General features: G+C 47.3%; 1 protein-coding gene, 1 long non-coding RNA gene and 1 other non-coding gene across 3 annotated transcripts in view; 2 read left to right on the forward strand and 1 right to left on the reverse strand.

Annotated features, from left to right (window-relative positions):
• The window catches only part of LOC140418681 (uncharacterized), a 403178-nt gene that overhangs the window by 233648 nt on the left and 153526 nt on the right, over positions 1 to 16004 (forward strand). The gene's annotated exons all lie outside the window — the stretch shown is intronic.
• On the reverse strand, positions 1895 to 1967 carry trnar-ccg (transfer RNA arginine (anticodon CCG)). The gene has a single exon. It is a non-coding gene; the product is annotated as a tRNA-Arg (tRNA).
• On the forward strand, positions 12883 to 13764 carry LOC140422648 (uncharacterized). The gene is made up of 2 exons (XR_011947536.1): positions 12883 to 12930; positions 13087 to 13764. It is a non-coding gene; the product is annotated as an uncharacterized lncRNA (long non-coding RNA).

Genomic DNA, 16004 nt, shown 5'->3' on the forward strand with positions numbered 1-16004 from the left:
AACTTATTTTCATTCCTTCCATTGATATGTTTAACCCTAAACATGGCACCCCTCCCCCCAGCCCATACCATCCCACATCAGCAATCTGATCCCCGTTCCTAATTGTCCTTTGGTTCACTGTTTACTTTGTTATACCATTAACACATTCTGATCTCTTAATGCGCCACTATCAGCATTTTCTTAGCCTTGATTAGCCACATTTACATTCCCTTTTTCTTTCTGTCCGAGACATTTTCGTCATTTTCCACCTATTGCTGACCACTCTATCGAGGCCCAATACGGCATCCCACCCCATCCACAATAGTCTGAATCTGACCCTATTTCCAGTTCTCCAGCTTTAACAAAGAGTCACCCAGACCCGGAACGACAGCTGCCATCTCGCTCCAAAGAGGCTGTCAGACATGCTGAGATTGTCCAGTATTTTCTGTTTTTGTTTCAGAATGAAGCATCCGCAGTAAGTTGCATTTGTCGTTCATTTAGACAGGTTTGAGATGGTGAATACGTATGTTCATCTGCATTTGTAAATGCATGAAATTCAGGACTTCAGGAAGCAAAGTACTGTACACAGCATCAACGGGGCCGAGGTGGAAATGGTTAGCAGTTTCAAATACCTAGGGGTGCACATCTCCAAAGATCTGTTCTGGTCCACCCACGTCGACGCTACCACCAAGAAAGCACAACATCGCCTATACTTCCTCGGGAAACTAAGGAAATTCGGCATGTCCACATTAACCCTTACCAACCTTTACAGATCCACCATAGAAAGCATCTTATCGGGCTGCATCACAGCCTGGTATGGCAACTGCTCGGCCCAGGACCGCAAGAAACTTCAGAGAGTCGTGAACACTGCCGAGTCCATCACACGAGCCTGCCTCCCATCCATTGACTCCATCTACACCTCCCGCTGCCTGGGGAAAGGGGGCAGCATAATCATAGATCCCTCCCACCCGGCTTACTCACTATTCCAACTTCTTCCATCGGGCAGGAGATACAGAAGTCTGAGAACACGCACGGAGAGACTCAAAACCAGCTTCTTCCCCACTGTCACCAGACTCTTAAATGACCCTTATGGACTGACCTCATTAACACTACACCCTGCCTGCTTCATCCGATGCCAGTGCTTTTGTAGTTACATTGTATATGTTTTGTTGCCTATTATGTATTTTCTTTTATTCCCTTTTCTTCTCATGTACTGAATGATCTGTTGAGCTGCTCGCAAAAAAATACTTTTCATTGTATCTCGGTACACGTGACAATAATCAAATTCAATCCAAATTCTGTTGTGGTGTACTAGCTCCGAATATCCAAAATAGGAAGATCCTTTTCTTCTCATTGCCTGTCGAAAATTCAGTACTTGTGACTTAATGTGGAATTTATTTTAGTGGCTCATGAAAGACTAAACCTCATAATCCTCGAACATACGAGATCGGGGAACAAAAGTACTTTGTGCAAACATTCCTCACAGAATATGAAATGCACTGGATGTTTCTACCCGGTATCGACCCGGGGACCTTTCGCATGTTAGGGGAATATGCTAACCACTACACTACAGAAGCCGCTGGCGGTGCAGTAATCAATGGACTCGTGCAATGTTCAACCTCTCTGTGTTGCTGAGCTTCTCATGGTTCGGCTGAGAGGCCATGTCACTTATTACAAGAAGACAGCCGTTTCTTTAAAACCGATGTCCCAATTTATAAAACAATCAAGAATCGAACTTTACAGACCTGAAGATAAGTTATGTTTTGCTTGAAGTGGAAGTAAAATTGAGAAGGCAGAGCTTTCGTTAATAACCACAACCGATACGAGAATTGAAGATGTCCTGCTCACTTTGCTCTGCATCAAGAACCAGCTGTCCCACCCACTGAGTTAAAGAGCACACCAAAATTTTTAAGTCCGAGCCAGCCAGGAGTCGAACCTGGAATCTCCTGATTCGGAGTCAGACGCGTTATCCATTGCGCTACTGGCCCACAGCGGTGCCAGGGTTTTGCTATTCCTCGATGATGAAGATCAGTTACGAGATTAAGGTAATATTCAGCAACAGGCTAAACTTGAAGCACGAGATGTTTCTGCCCGGTTTCGAACTGGTAACCTTTCGCGTAGAAGGCGAATGTGATAACCACTACACGACAGACACAGCTGGTAATGCAAAAGCCAACGGACCTGTGCCACGTTCAACTAAACTGCCTTGCTGCAGCTTCTCATTGTTCGGCTGAGGGGCCCTGTCACTTCTTACAAGAACACGTCTGTTTCTTTAAAACTGATGTCTCAATTTGCAAGACCAGAAGAAATAGAACTTCTCTTGAGCTGAAGCATTTGTTCAGCAACCCAAGGCCGGAAGTGAACGTTGGTCCCTGGCGCTGTGAGGCAGCAGTTCTAACCACTCGGCCACCTCGCTGAAATTTTGCTATCTGGAAACCGCTCATGCCTGCAGATAAAATACTCACCGAATCGACTAATTGACCTCATCCTAAAATGTTTTACAACGCACCCGCCAGTAGGGGGTGCCATTGTCAAGCATGGGCCTGATGAAGTCACGTGATGGCACTGACAAAGCCAATGGAGATGGTATCCTGAGTGATGTAACAATAGCACTGATGCAGTGTGTGGGTGGAACAATGAGCTGAACAGAGCCCGGGTTCCCTCTCTGCTTCTCAATCTCTGCCTCATCCCATTCCCATTCACACAGAGAGATTCAGTCAGGCATGCCTCTGTTAATACTGGCGGCGCTCTTGCAGAGTAAGTTCTGGATTGTGGGCTGGATTCGCCGGTCCCCCAGCCGCGTCTTTCTCAAATGGACAACTCACTCTCAGAGTCTCGGAAATTTTGATTAACCCTTGATAGATTAGAATTTAGAAGGATGAGGGGGGATCTTATCGAAACTTAAAATTATGAAGGGAATAGATAGGATAGATGCGGAAAGGTTGTTTCCACTGGCGGGTGAAAGCAGAACGAGGAGGCATAGCCTCAAAATAAGGGGAAGTAGATTTAGGACTGAGTTTAGGAGGAACGTCTTCACCCAAAGGGTTGTGAATCTATGGAATTCCTTGCCCAGTGAAGCAATAGAGGCTCCTTCATTAAATGTATTTAAGATAAAGATAGATAGTTTTTTTGAAGAATAGAGGGATTAAGGGTTCTGGTGTTCGGGCCGGAAAGTGGAGCTGAGTCCACAAAAGATCAGCTATGATCTCATTGAATGGCGGAGCAGGCTCGAGGGGCCAGATGGCCTACTCCTGCTCCTAGTTCTTATGTTCTTATGTTTCATTCATCTACTTTCGCAGGCGGACTATGCGCAGATCCAGTAACTCAGTCACCGGTGACAATATGGCATCATAAAGGGGTTCCGTGCGTTTAGATTGCAGATATACAGACCCAACTATGTACCGCATGCTCTGGTATCAGCAAAAACCGGCACAGCCGCCGAGATTGATCATCATTAACATATTGGCGATGAAGAGGAGATTTCAAGGCGGTATCTGGCGGCTGCCAACAAGTGTAAAAAGAATGGTTATACCAATATAAACGCGCTCAGTGTGGAGGACGGGGCAGTCTATTACTGTGCAATGAGAACAGTGTCACAAAGCAGCTACAACCATGTACAAAAACCTCAAAGCGTATTTTCAATTCCACTAATTTTGCGTTCCTGCCCTTGCTCTGGGGGATGGTTTGATCTCGATTCAGAAAAACACTCAAGTCTATATATCCACCGATTATATTGCGGTCTCTGTCCTTATACAGGTCAATAAAGGGGACATTTGGGATTCGTGAGATTAATCTGCATGTCGCCATGCACAGTAAATTTATGATTGGAATATCACTTCCGAGCAGAAGTAATGCAAGCTCTCAGATGTGGGGATAATCAAATCTTCCGGGATCATTAACTTAGGTGGGTCTAAGACTACTGCATCTGAGCCACTAGTTCCTGTAACTGAAGACAGAATGGACTGATCTGCTGTACTTATGAATACATAGACTGCACATTTACTATTCAATGAGATTCTCACGAAGCAACACCACTAAATTACCAGAAAGGAGCACGCTTTTTTAGACTTCAGTGGAACATCGATTTCCGATCGAAAATACATCAAATATGTGTTGACACGTTTTGCTTTCTGTTATGCAGTCGCCCAGATAAGCGAGGGGGTGAGCGAGTGGTGCTGTCCATGGTGAGTGCTGTAAAGTTCATGGGACTCTGATAACTCCTCGACTCACAAAAGTTCAGAAAATTATAATAATTTACGAACAGAAAATTATAATAATTTCAAAATTCAGAATCAGCCTCATGTCGACCAACAAAAACGGTCATCCGCAGAATTATCATTATAAGTTATATAGTAAGTTATATAAGTTATATTATAACTTATAATTACACACTCCCGGAGGTGGCGCCGACTTGAGCGTGCCCGACAGCCAAAGCCATGGCCTGTTCGGCGGGGTCGGCGAAAGTTACGGAGAGTCATCCGCAGAATTATCATTATAAGTTAATGAACAATAAAATCTGGGTACACAGTGAGTGGCGAATGGGGGTTTTGCCGTGAAGAAAATACTGAATAGCGAGATCATAACGAGGTGAGTGGTGAAGCGGTTCCCCGCGATAGTTCCGAATCAATCGCTCTTCAGGGCAGGCAATTATCTGTCAGAGCAGAAATCCAGATTCAGGTCCCACTGCACCGCTGATCCAACCAAACACAAGAGTCTATAGCATCACAATGATGTTGGAGTGAGACTAACAAACGGAAACTATGACCGGGGACACCGCAGACTGAAAGCTGAAAATGTGCGCGGCGATTATCAGCTTCAGTCACAAGTGATGGAGCGGAAATAGCGACAGTTGAGCATCCAGCCGCCATTGACTATCCTGCACCTGCTCACTGCTCACCTCACTGAGAACAATATTGTGTCGGAGGGGCGGTAAGGGGCCAGATTCAACTGACACTATATACGCCTATTTGAAAGAGGTTTATCTTTCTTTTTTAAATATATTTTATTGAAATTTTTTTCCCTGAACAACATTTCTCCCGCTTACAAAACAAACGAAACGATAACAATAACAAAACAGAAATTTTTAACTTTTTAACAATAATAATAATAATGATAGTACACAAGTACCAAAACCTAATTCTCTATTGACCTATACTCAACTAAACCTCCTCCCCCCCCTCCCCCTGGGTTGCTGCTGCTGGTCATCTGTCTTCCCTCTAACGTTCCCCTAGGTAGTCGAGAAATGGCTGCCACCGCCTGGTGAACCCTTGAGCCGATCCTATTAGGGCAAACTTTATCTGCTCCAGTTTAATAAACCCCGCCATATCGTTTACCCAGGCCTCCAGCCCGGGGGGTTTTGCCTCCTTCCACATGAGTAGGATCCTGCGCCGGGCTACGAGGGACGCAAAGGCCACAAAATCAGCCTCTTTCGCCTCCTGCACTCCCGGCTCTTCCGCAGCTCCAAATATAGCTAACCCCCAGCTAGGTTTGACCCGGGCATTCACCACCTGCGAGATCACTCCTGTCACTCCCTTCCAATATCCTTCCAGCGCCGGACACGGCCAAAACATATGTGCGTGGTTTGTCGGGCTCCCGTCACACCTCCCACATCTGTTCTCCACTCCAAAAAACCTGCTCAATCTTGCCCCCGTTATGTGTGCTCTATGTAGCACCTTAAATTGAATCAGGCTAAGCCTGGCGCATGAGGAAGAGGAGTTTACCCTGCTTAGGGCATCAGCCCACATACCCTCTTCTAACTCCTCCCCTAATTCTTCTTCCCACTTTCCCTTTAGTTCTCCCACCGACTCCTCCCCCTCTTCCCTCATCTCTCTGTAAATCTCTGACACCTTGCCCTCTCCGACCCACACCCCTGAAAGCACCCTGTCCTGTATCCCCTGTGTCGGGAGCAACGGAAATTCCCTCACCTGTTGTCTAGTAAACGCCCTCACCTGCATATATCTAAAGAAATTTCCCCGGGGTAACTTGTACTTTTCCTCCAATGCTCCCAAGCTCGCAAAAGTCCCATCTATGAATAAATCTCCCACCTTCCTAATTCCCAACTGGTACCAGCTCTGAAATCCTCCATCCATTCTTCCTGGGGCGAACATATGGTTGTTCCTGATAGGGGATCCCACCAGGGCTCCCCGCACCCCTCTCTGTCGCCTCCACTGTCCCCATATGTTCAGTGTTGCCGCCACCACCGGGTTCGTGGTGTACTTTTTAGGTGAGAGCGGTAGCGGTGCCGTCACCAGCGCCTCTACACTCGTCCCTTTACAGGACCTTCTCTCCAGCCTTTTCCACGCCGCTCCCTCACCCTCCATCATCCATCTACCTATCATTGCCACATTGGCGGCCCAATAATAATCTCCCAAGTTCGGTAGTGCCAGTCCTCCTCTGTCCCTACTGCGCTGAAGGAACCCTCTCCTTACTCTCGGAACTTTCCCTGCCCACACAAAGCTCGTAATGCTCCTGTCTATTTTATTAAAAAAGGTCCTGGTGATTAAAATAGGGAGACACTGGAATACAAATAAGAACCTCGGGAGGACCATCATCTTAATTGCTTGCACCCTGCCCACCAGCGATAAAGGCTGCATGTCCCACCTCTTAAAGTCCTCCTCCATTTGTTCTACCAGCCGTGTCAGATTAAGTCTGTGCAAGGTTCCCCAGCTCCTAGCGATCTGAATCCCCAGGTATCGGAAGTTTCTTTCCATTTTCCTCAGCGGTAAGCCTTCTATCTCTCTACTCTGGTCCCCTGGATGTATCACAAATAGTTCACTCTTCCCCATATTTAACCTATACCCCGAAAATTCCCCGAACCTCCTCAGAATTCGCATAACCTCTATCATCCCCCCCCCCCCCCCCCCGCTGGGTCCGACACGTATAACAATAGGTCATCCGCGTATAACGAGACTCGGTGTTCTTCTCCCCCTCTAGTCACCCCTCGCCATTTCCTGGAGTCTCTCAACGCCATGGCCAGAGGTTCAATTGCCAATGCAAACAACAATGGAGACAGCGGGTATCCCTGTCTTGTTCCCCTATGTAATCGGAAATACTCCGATCTATGTCGACCTGTAACTACGCTTGCCGTTGGTGCCCCATAAAGTAGCCGAACCCAGCGAATAAACCCGTTCCCAAACCCAAACCTCCTTAACACTTCCCATAAATACTCCCACTCCACCCTATTAAATGCCTTCTCTGCGTCCATTGCCACCACTATCTCTGCCTCCCCCTCCACTGAGGGCATCATTATCACCCCTAATAGTCGTCGCACGTTAACATTCAGTTGTCTCCCTTTTACGAACCCAGTCTGGTCTTCGTGCACCACCCCCGGGACACAGTCCTCTATCCTCGATGCCAGCACCTTTGCAAGCAATTTGGCATCCACGTTCAATAGTGAAATAGGTCTATAGGACCCGCACTGCAACGGATCTTTGTCCCTCTTCAAAATTAGCGATATCGCCGCCTCCGACATCGTCGGGGGTAGAATCCCACCTTCCCTGGCCTCATTGAACGTCCTCGCCATCAACGGGGCCAACAAGTCCACATAATTTCTGTAGTATTCCACCGGGAACCCGTCCGGCCCCGGAGCCTTCCCTGCTTGCATGCTTCCCAGTCCCTTAATAACCTCGTCCACCTCAATCGGTGCCCCCAGGCCTTCCACCTCCTGCTCCTCCACTTTCGGGAACCTCAATTGGTCCAGGAACTGCCGCATCCCCTCCTCTCCCTCTGGGGGCTGAGACCTATATAGTTCCTCATAAAAGGTCTTAAACACCTCGTTTATCTTTCCTGCCCTTCGCTCAGTGTCTCCCCTTTCATCCCTAATTCCTCCTATCTCCCTCGCTGCTGCCCTCTTTCGCAGTTGGTGTGCCAACAGGCGACTAGCCTTTTCCCCATATTCATACCTCCTCCCCTGTGCCTTCCTCCACAGTACCTCCGCCTTTCTGGTGGTCAGAAGGTCAAACTCGGTCTGGAGACGTCTCCTCTCCCTGTATAGCTCCTCCTCCGGGGTCTCTGCAAATTCCCTGTCCACCCTTAAAATCTCCCCCAGTAGTCTATCCCTTTCCTTGGCCTCTGTTTTCCTTTTGTAGGCCCCAATAGAAATCAGCTCTCCTCTGACCACCGCTTTTAGTGCTTCCCAGGCCACTCCCACAGGGACCTCGCCGTCGTCATTGACCTCCAGGTATCTTTCAATACACCCCCTCACTCTTGCACACACTCCCTCAACCGCCATCAGTCCCACATCTAATCGCCAGAGTGTTCTCTGCTCCCTGTCCTCTCCTACTTCCAGGTCCACCCAATGTGGGGCATGGTCCGTATCTGCTATGGCTGAGTATTCAGCTTCTTCCACCCGAGAGATCAACGACCTTCCTAAAACAAAAAAATCTATCCGGGAGTACACTTTATGGACATGCGAGAAGAAGGACTACTCCCTAGCCCTGGGTCTAAGAAATCGCCATGGATCCACTCCCCCCATTTGGTCCATAAACCCCTTAAGTACCTTGGCCGCTGCCGGCCTTCTTCTGGTCCTTGAACTGGATCTATCTAGCCCCGGGTCCAGCACCGTGTTGAAGTCCCCTCCTAAAATCAAATTTCCTGCCTCCAGGTCCGGAATACGCCCCAGCATCCGTCTCATGAACCCCGCATCATCCCAATTTGGGGCATAAACATTAACCAACACGACCTCCATTCCCTCCAGCCTACCACTCACCATTACATATCTACCTCCACTGTCTGCTACGATGTTCTTTGCTTCAAATGCTACCCGTTTCTCCACCAAAATGGCCACCCCTCTGTTCTTTGCGTCCAGTCCTGAGTGGAACACCTGTCCCACCCATCCTTTCCTTAGCCTAACTTGGTCCGCCACCTTTAGGTGCGTCTCTTGGAGCATAACCACGTCTGCCCTTAGACCTTTCAAATGCGCGAGCGCCCGGGCCCTTTTTATCGGTCCATTCAGGCCTCTCACGTTCCACGTGATGAGCCTCACTGGGGGGGGGGCTACCTGCCCCCCTCCCGTGTCGACTAGCCATTACCTTCTCTAGGCCAGTCCCATATCCTGCCTCCGCGCTCCCGCTCGCTCCCCCAGCGTCGCACTCCGCCCCTGACCACCCACTCTTTAGCCATTTCCTTTTGGATTTCCGCAGCAGCAACCCAGTTGTCCCCTTCCCCCCACCCCCCCCCCGCTAGATCCCTATCTAGCTTGATTACTCCCCCCATATCACTTCCGTAAGTCAGCTGACTTCAACTGACCCCGGCTACTCCTGCTCACTCCTCGGCCCCCCCCCCCCGGTGTGAGGGAACTCCCATCCGCCTTGCGCCTGTTTTCCCGCCTTATTCTTTCTGGCGCGGGACCATCCCTTTACCTAACCCGCCTCTTATGGCGCAGCTCCCTTTCCCCTCCCCCTCCCCTTCCCTATTCTTCGACTATGTCCCGCCTTTCCCCCTCACCGGCGCCCACATTTCCCCAGTGTCGCCCCCCCCCCCTTCCCTGTTTACTTCTCGATTCACTTTCACCATAACATTAACAAAAACAATAACAATAACAATTCCCTGCAGCATCAGTCCCTCCGTTCCGGTCCAGTTTCTCTTCATCGATGAAGGACCATGCTTCCTCCGCCATCTCAAAATAATAGTGTCTCTCCTGATACGTGACCCATAGTCTTGCCGGCTGCAGCATCCCAAACTTCACCTTCCTTTTGTGCAAAACCTCTTTGGCTCGGTTGAAGCTCGCCCTCCTTCTCGCCACCTCCGCACTCCAGTCCTGGTATATCCTTACCACAGCATTCTCCCATCTGCTACTCCGCACCTTTTTTAGCCCATCTCAGGACCTCTTCTCTGTCCTTAAGGCGGTAGAATCGCACGATTATCGCCCTCGGTGGTTCTCCCACTTTTGGTCTTCTCGCCGGGATCTGATTTGCCCATTCCACCTCCATGGGGCCCGCAGGGGGCTCAGCACCCATCAGTGAGCTCAGCATCTTACTTGCGTACGCTCCACAGTCCACTCCTTCCACACCCTCAGGGACACCTAGTATCCTAAGGTTCTTCCTTCGCGCTCCATTTTCAAGGGCCTCAATCCTGTCAGCACACTTTTTATGAAGTGCCTCGTGTGTCTGAATCTTAACCGCCAGGCCCAGGACCTCGTCCTCAATACCTGATACCTTCTGCTCCATCACGCGAAGCTCAGTCTCCTGGGTCTTTAAAGTCTCTTTAAGCCCCTCAATTGCCTGTAACATCGGGGTCATTACCTCCTTCTTCAGCAGATCCACGCACCGTCTCACAACCTCGTCCTGCTCAGGCCCCCATGTCACCTGCGATCCCTCCGCCGCCATTTTGTTCCACTCCCTCTGACCTTCTGGTTGCAGATTCTTCGGGCTGCAGCCGCCGGTTTTTCCTCCGTCGTTCGGAGGGGGGGGGGGGTGACTCCCTTCCCACGCACCTCCCACCGGGTTTTTCGGCCGGCAAAGTCCCCGTTGGGGCTCTTAAAAGAGCCCGAAGGTCCGTCGGAACATGTGGCTAGCTCATCCTTGCCGCAACCGGAAGTCGAAAGAGGTTTTTCTATTGCTCTATTGCTCTCTCCTTCCAATCTCTGACTCAGTCCAGTCCAATTCATTGAGAGAGACTCAGTTAGAAATGTTTCTGGTAATACTGGCGGCGCTGTGGCACAGTGAGTAGTTGTAATGCTCATCAAACCGGATTAACATATTAGGACTCATGCGCCAAAATATAATTCACGATCGCTAATATCTATGTGGTGCCTAGATGGGAGATTCCACATAATCTTGCAGAAAACAGCAAATTGGAGCAACTCAGTGCGGTAGCGCAGTGGTTAGAACTGCTGTCGCATGGCATTGAGGACTTGGGTTCAACCCTGCCCCTGCTCACTGGCTGTGTGGAGTTTGCACATTCTCCCCGTGTTTGCATGGGTCTCACTCCCACAACCCAAAGATGTGCAGGGTAGGTAAATTGACGAACGACGACATAAAGCCGTACTTTCAAAAGTTCTGGGTCTGGTGCCTATTTATCAGTGGAAATCTTTGAAATGTGAGCTAATGGCACAGTCAGAGTTATCACATTGTAAAGATCCTGTCGTAAAAATAATGACTGAAATCAGTACTTTACAAAGGTAACCCTAGTGGAACCGCATCTCGGTGTGGAGTTGGTTGACTATTTATCCCCGGTCTCCTCAAAACAGTAACTATTAACGATGCTCATGCTCTGGATGGCACTCGTTAATTATTGTGCATTAGGCTGAATTAAAATGATTCCTTTCACCTTTCGCCTTGATTCGAGATAAAGATCTATCGAAACAAATAGATAAACATTAATTCGAAGAAAAGCGAGTTACACCCAGAAAAGGCCAAAATGACGGATAATATGAGACAGAAAAAGGGAACAAAACTGGAAAACACAACCAGGGGTGGAATCTGATTGGACAGACATAGCTGTGTTTCGTCCTCAACTAACTGAGGCTGGTCCACAGCTGACGTAAAAGCTGCGAGACGAGCCAATCGTAGCACGGAGGAACGCCCCTCAATTTCCCAATAAGTGAAGCCTGCCTCTGATCAGAGTTTACTCTGTGATATGAGACTAGAAGCAGCAACATATTTGAAACAGTGTCGCTGTTTACTGTCCAATCAGGAACCATGTTCTCCCTGTGTGCTTTACTGATAATAATGGTCTTGCTGCCCGGTGAGTCTGAATTCAAATCCTCAGTCTGTGTTTCATGGGTTATATTTACTCCCCGATTACTGACACATTTTATATCTTGTTACAGGAACCAGTGGCCAAGATTCAGTTTCCCAGGAGCCGCCTGAATTAACGGTTGAGGAAGGACAGACGGTGATATTGAATTGCAGTTACAAAACACAATACTCCTCGCCAACTCTCATCTGGTACATCCAGTATCTCGGGAAAGCTCCGAGATATTTACTAAAAATGTTCGGCAAGGAACAGGGCGATAAGCCACCAGAGTTTTCTGACCGATTTTCTGCTGATTTGGACAAAAACAAGAAAACCGTTCCATTAAATATCATCGGGGTCCGTGTCTCTGACTCTGCCGTGTATCTCTGTGCTCTGAGCTCCACACTGTTACAGAGGCACAGTCAACCCGTACAAAAACCGGTAAGGCCCTCTCACCTCCTCTTCGCTGATTCAGATCTGTAAACCTGGATTGTAAACTGTTCGTATAAACAAAACAATATTACAAAGAACAGCTGCGCGGGTGATCACTGCCAGTGATGCTGAATGTTTATCACTCTGTGTAAAATCCCGGTTCACATTAGTTTTCCTGATTTCCGAGCAGATCTGTAAATGGGAGGTTCTGGTTCTGCTATCAGAACAACATGAAATATTACCAACCCGTGCCCCATCTCGAAAATTAACCCCGATAAAGAACCAACATTTGATTTAATGCGCGTTTTATTATTAGTCTGTCACACAGAGGAACCTAATTGTACAGTCGCTGAGTTTCTTCAAGGAGCCAATAGAATTGTGGATATTAAGGCAAATGCGACCTCTTTGGATAATGCTGGAGGGTGGATGTGAGGCAGATCGCCCTTGATCTTACTGAATGACAGACCAGATCCAAGTGAAGGGCAAATGGTCCACTGCAGCTCCTATTTCTTAATTTCTGAAGTTATTCTGTTCAGTTCATTGTTCTGAGAACTGTTTCATGTGGTTCCATGCTCCTTGTTCTGACGTCATGGATTTGAGACCAAAGAAACTCTGAGCTGATTGGATGAAAGATAGGGCACAGGAGCTGAGGGATGATTGGGAGTCGCCTATACATTCTGTCACGAATGAACCAATCAGTGGCGAGGTGGGATATGACTCAACATCTTGCCAAGTCTTATCCGAAACAATTTAGCTTTAACTCACTCTGTTTAAATCCACCACCTGTGAACATGTCGACTGTTACCTTTTACACATCCCTCGCAGCTGCAGCTCTCTTAACTGGTAAGTTCTCAAGTTGCAAAATATTCACTTTGCTCGTAATACGAACATATAAATCATTATTTAAATGTTTCTCCCCTCCTTTTGCAATCTATTCCCTTAACCTGATATCATCGTGATAATAAAAAAATGAAGTCTTCCATTTCTGAATGTTTTCAGGGGTTAGGAGTGAAGACTCGGTCTCTCAGGAGCCGCTTGCAGTGACACGATTTGAAGGAGACTCAGTGACCATTAATTACAACTTTTCGACCAGAGCGGATTCGTATTATTTACAACTGTACCGTCAGGACCCGAACAAAGCCCCCACATTATTGATTTACGTTCATAACTATGGTGATGTTTCCAGAGCAGTGGGTGTGGGGACTCGATTTTCTACATCAATAAATACATGGAAAAGTGAGGGGAATTTCACCATCCGGGAGCTGCGGCTGTCTGACAACGCGGTGTATTACTGCGGACTGAGAGACACAGTGACAGCAACCAGAGGGAGCCTCGTACAAAAACACAGCCGCAATGTGACAAAGAGAATAGCGGACTGAGGCGGAAAAGCTGGACTTTATGAACATATCAGCAGATTTTTCTGATTTGAAATAAATCCAAATGATTGACAAGCAAGAGATAATAATAATCTTTAATACTGTCACAAGTAGACTTACATTAACACTGCAATGAAGTTACTGTGAACATCCCCTAGTCGCCACACTCTGGCGCCTGTTCCGGCAGCACTGGGGAGGTTTCCTCTGCTCCATTTTAAAATCGAATACACTCTGAGCATAACGTTATGATATGTTTAGAGCATTTATTCCAGTTTCCAAATTAAATATATTGCGACAAAAATGCTGAGCAAATATTTGACATTGTGTTCCAGTCTTTGAAGGAGTGACACACACCGCGTAAATGCAGTAGCGGGCATGTAACACTGAGGGGTGCTCAGGACAAAAGTACAAAAACTTTGTGCATAAAGCCTTGTCCGATGCGCACCGGTTCGCTAGGGCGCTCCAGGCGCTTTCTGATGTTCTTTTCCATTTGGCTTTTGTATTTAGTTGGCTTTGTTACCATTAGTCGAGGTGTCCAAAACACCAAGTCTGATCTTAAGGATAATTTACTTATTTAGCATTATTCATCAACTTCTAATCGTGTCCGGAAAATAACTCCTGTACTTTTTCTGTATTGAGGATTGGTTGTTTGGTAGCACAGGCGTGAGCATTGTTGAAAATAATTGTCGAGGTTTTTCGCCTTGTACTCATCAGGCCAAGAACAGCAATACCAGGGGAAACAGCATAATGTATTTTTTCAGCCATATTAAGCATTCTGAGTTTTAATATCTGTCAGTGACATTAACATTCAGTGGTGTTTAATCGGGTTATTATGATTATTAAGGTTTTCCTCACCCGATGGGCATTGGTTTGCACTACAGACTGATATTACAAACCTAAAATTACTTGTCCTTCAGCGATTTCCTGAACAGGGGCCAGGGATATAAATAGTGCCGACCACATGCAGAGTTTGTTTTCTCAATGTTTGCGACGAGTTCACAGATATCCTCATATCAGCATCAACTCATTCTGCTCTCAGAATTGCAATAATTGGACTGAATCTGTCTTCGATGTGAATGATTTTAGATGGTGTTTATGTGGACTGTGTTCAGGGCCTGTGCTCACAGGAAACCATTCACGTTTCAGTGTCTGAGCCGCTGTGAAAACAAGCTCTCACCAGACAGCAGCTGTGACCCAGAAACTTGCGGCAGTTTTTGTTTGAAACTTTACCTCGTTGCCATCACTGTGAGACCCTGCACAGTAATAGCCCGCAGTGTCAGACAGCCGCAGCTCCGAGATGGTCAATCGGTACAGCTTGTCTGACAGCTCAACTGTATCAGAAAACCGGTCCTGAGCGAAATCCGCCTTCAATTCAGCACCGCCACCCGTGTGTCTCCGGACCGCAAACTCGGGCTCTCTGTCTGGGTACTGACGATACCAGAATAAGTATAAAGCATCGTCGGTATAGGTGCAGCTTAGAGTGACATCTTCTCTTTCTGTCTGTGTGAGTGAGGATTCCCGCTGGGTAACAGAATCTCCATCGCTCAGAGCTGCAACACACAGTTATAGAAAGCGGAAATCATTGCTCATAAATTCAACTGAACTGAACTGAGGGTGAAAATTCCGTCGGTGTAACATAAAAATAGATAGAATTTAGAGCACGAGAAGTTCATTCGGCCTAATTGCTTCATGTCAGTGTTTACAATCCCCAGGAGAATCCTTTATCTCTTCTCATCTCATTGTATCAACAAATCACTCCGCCCCTTTATCCCTTATCTGTTTATCTAGCTTCCCTTGAGTTGTGTCTTTACTCCGCTCCTCGGCTCTTCCTTGTGTTAATTTGAGCCACATTCTACCGACTCTCTTTCAAAGTTGTTTCTCCTGATTTCCCAGTTAGAGAATTTGGTGGTGCTTAGATTTCTGGCACCGATATTTGGAACCTGTGGAATTATCCTCTCCACACTCCCATCAGATCATTGTAACGACATCAAGGTTGGCTTAGGGTCAGTACAGAAAAGAACCAGAACGTTTACATTGCTTTCTGATAGATATCATCCTTCAATTCCGGTACCATCACTCTAACTCGCGCATGCTTTGTGTTTTGCCAACATAAACTCCTGTAAGGAAGAGACTGAGGCATAGACTCGTGTTTTCTAAGACAGGTTGGATACTTGATTAACACAAGGGTACTGCTTTCCAAATTTCTTCCTCTAGAAATGAACTTTTTTAATGTTTTAAACGTCTTACCAACAATGAATGTCACCCAGATCACAGCGAGAACGGGGATCCACATCGCTGCTGGTCCTGGATTCCCGCGACTAATTCTGTCTCAGAAACCTGCAGAATATCCAACCAGATAAAGCTGAGAGCATTGGCTGAGGATGCTCTGACGTCACTTCCTATGGAACGAATGATCGGAAGAGCTGGGATAGCTGGGTCTGATTGGTCTGATGTCACCTATTTAAACACACGTGTTTACATAAGAACATAAGGAGCAGTAGGCCATCTGCCCCCTCGAGCCTGCTCCACCATTCAATGAGA

This window comes from Scyliorhinus torazame, chromosome 5 (genome assembly GCF_047496885.1).
Source record: "Scyliorhinus torazame isolate Kashiwa2021f chromosome 5, sScyTor2.1, whole genome shotgun sequence".
Taxonomy (NCBI): Eukaryota; Metazoa; Chordata; class Chondrichthyes; order Carcharhiniformes; family Scyliorhinidae; genus Scyliorhinus; species Scyliorhinus torazame.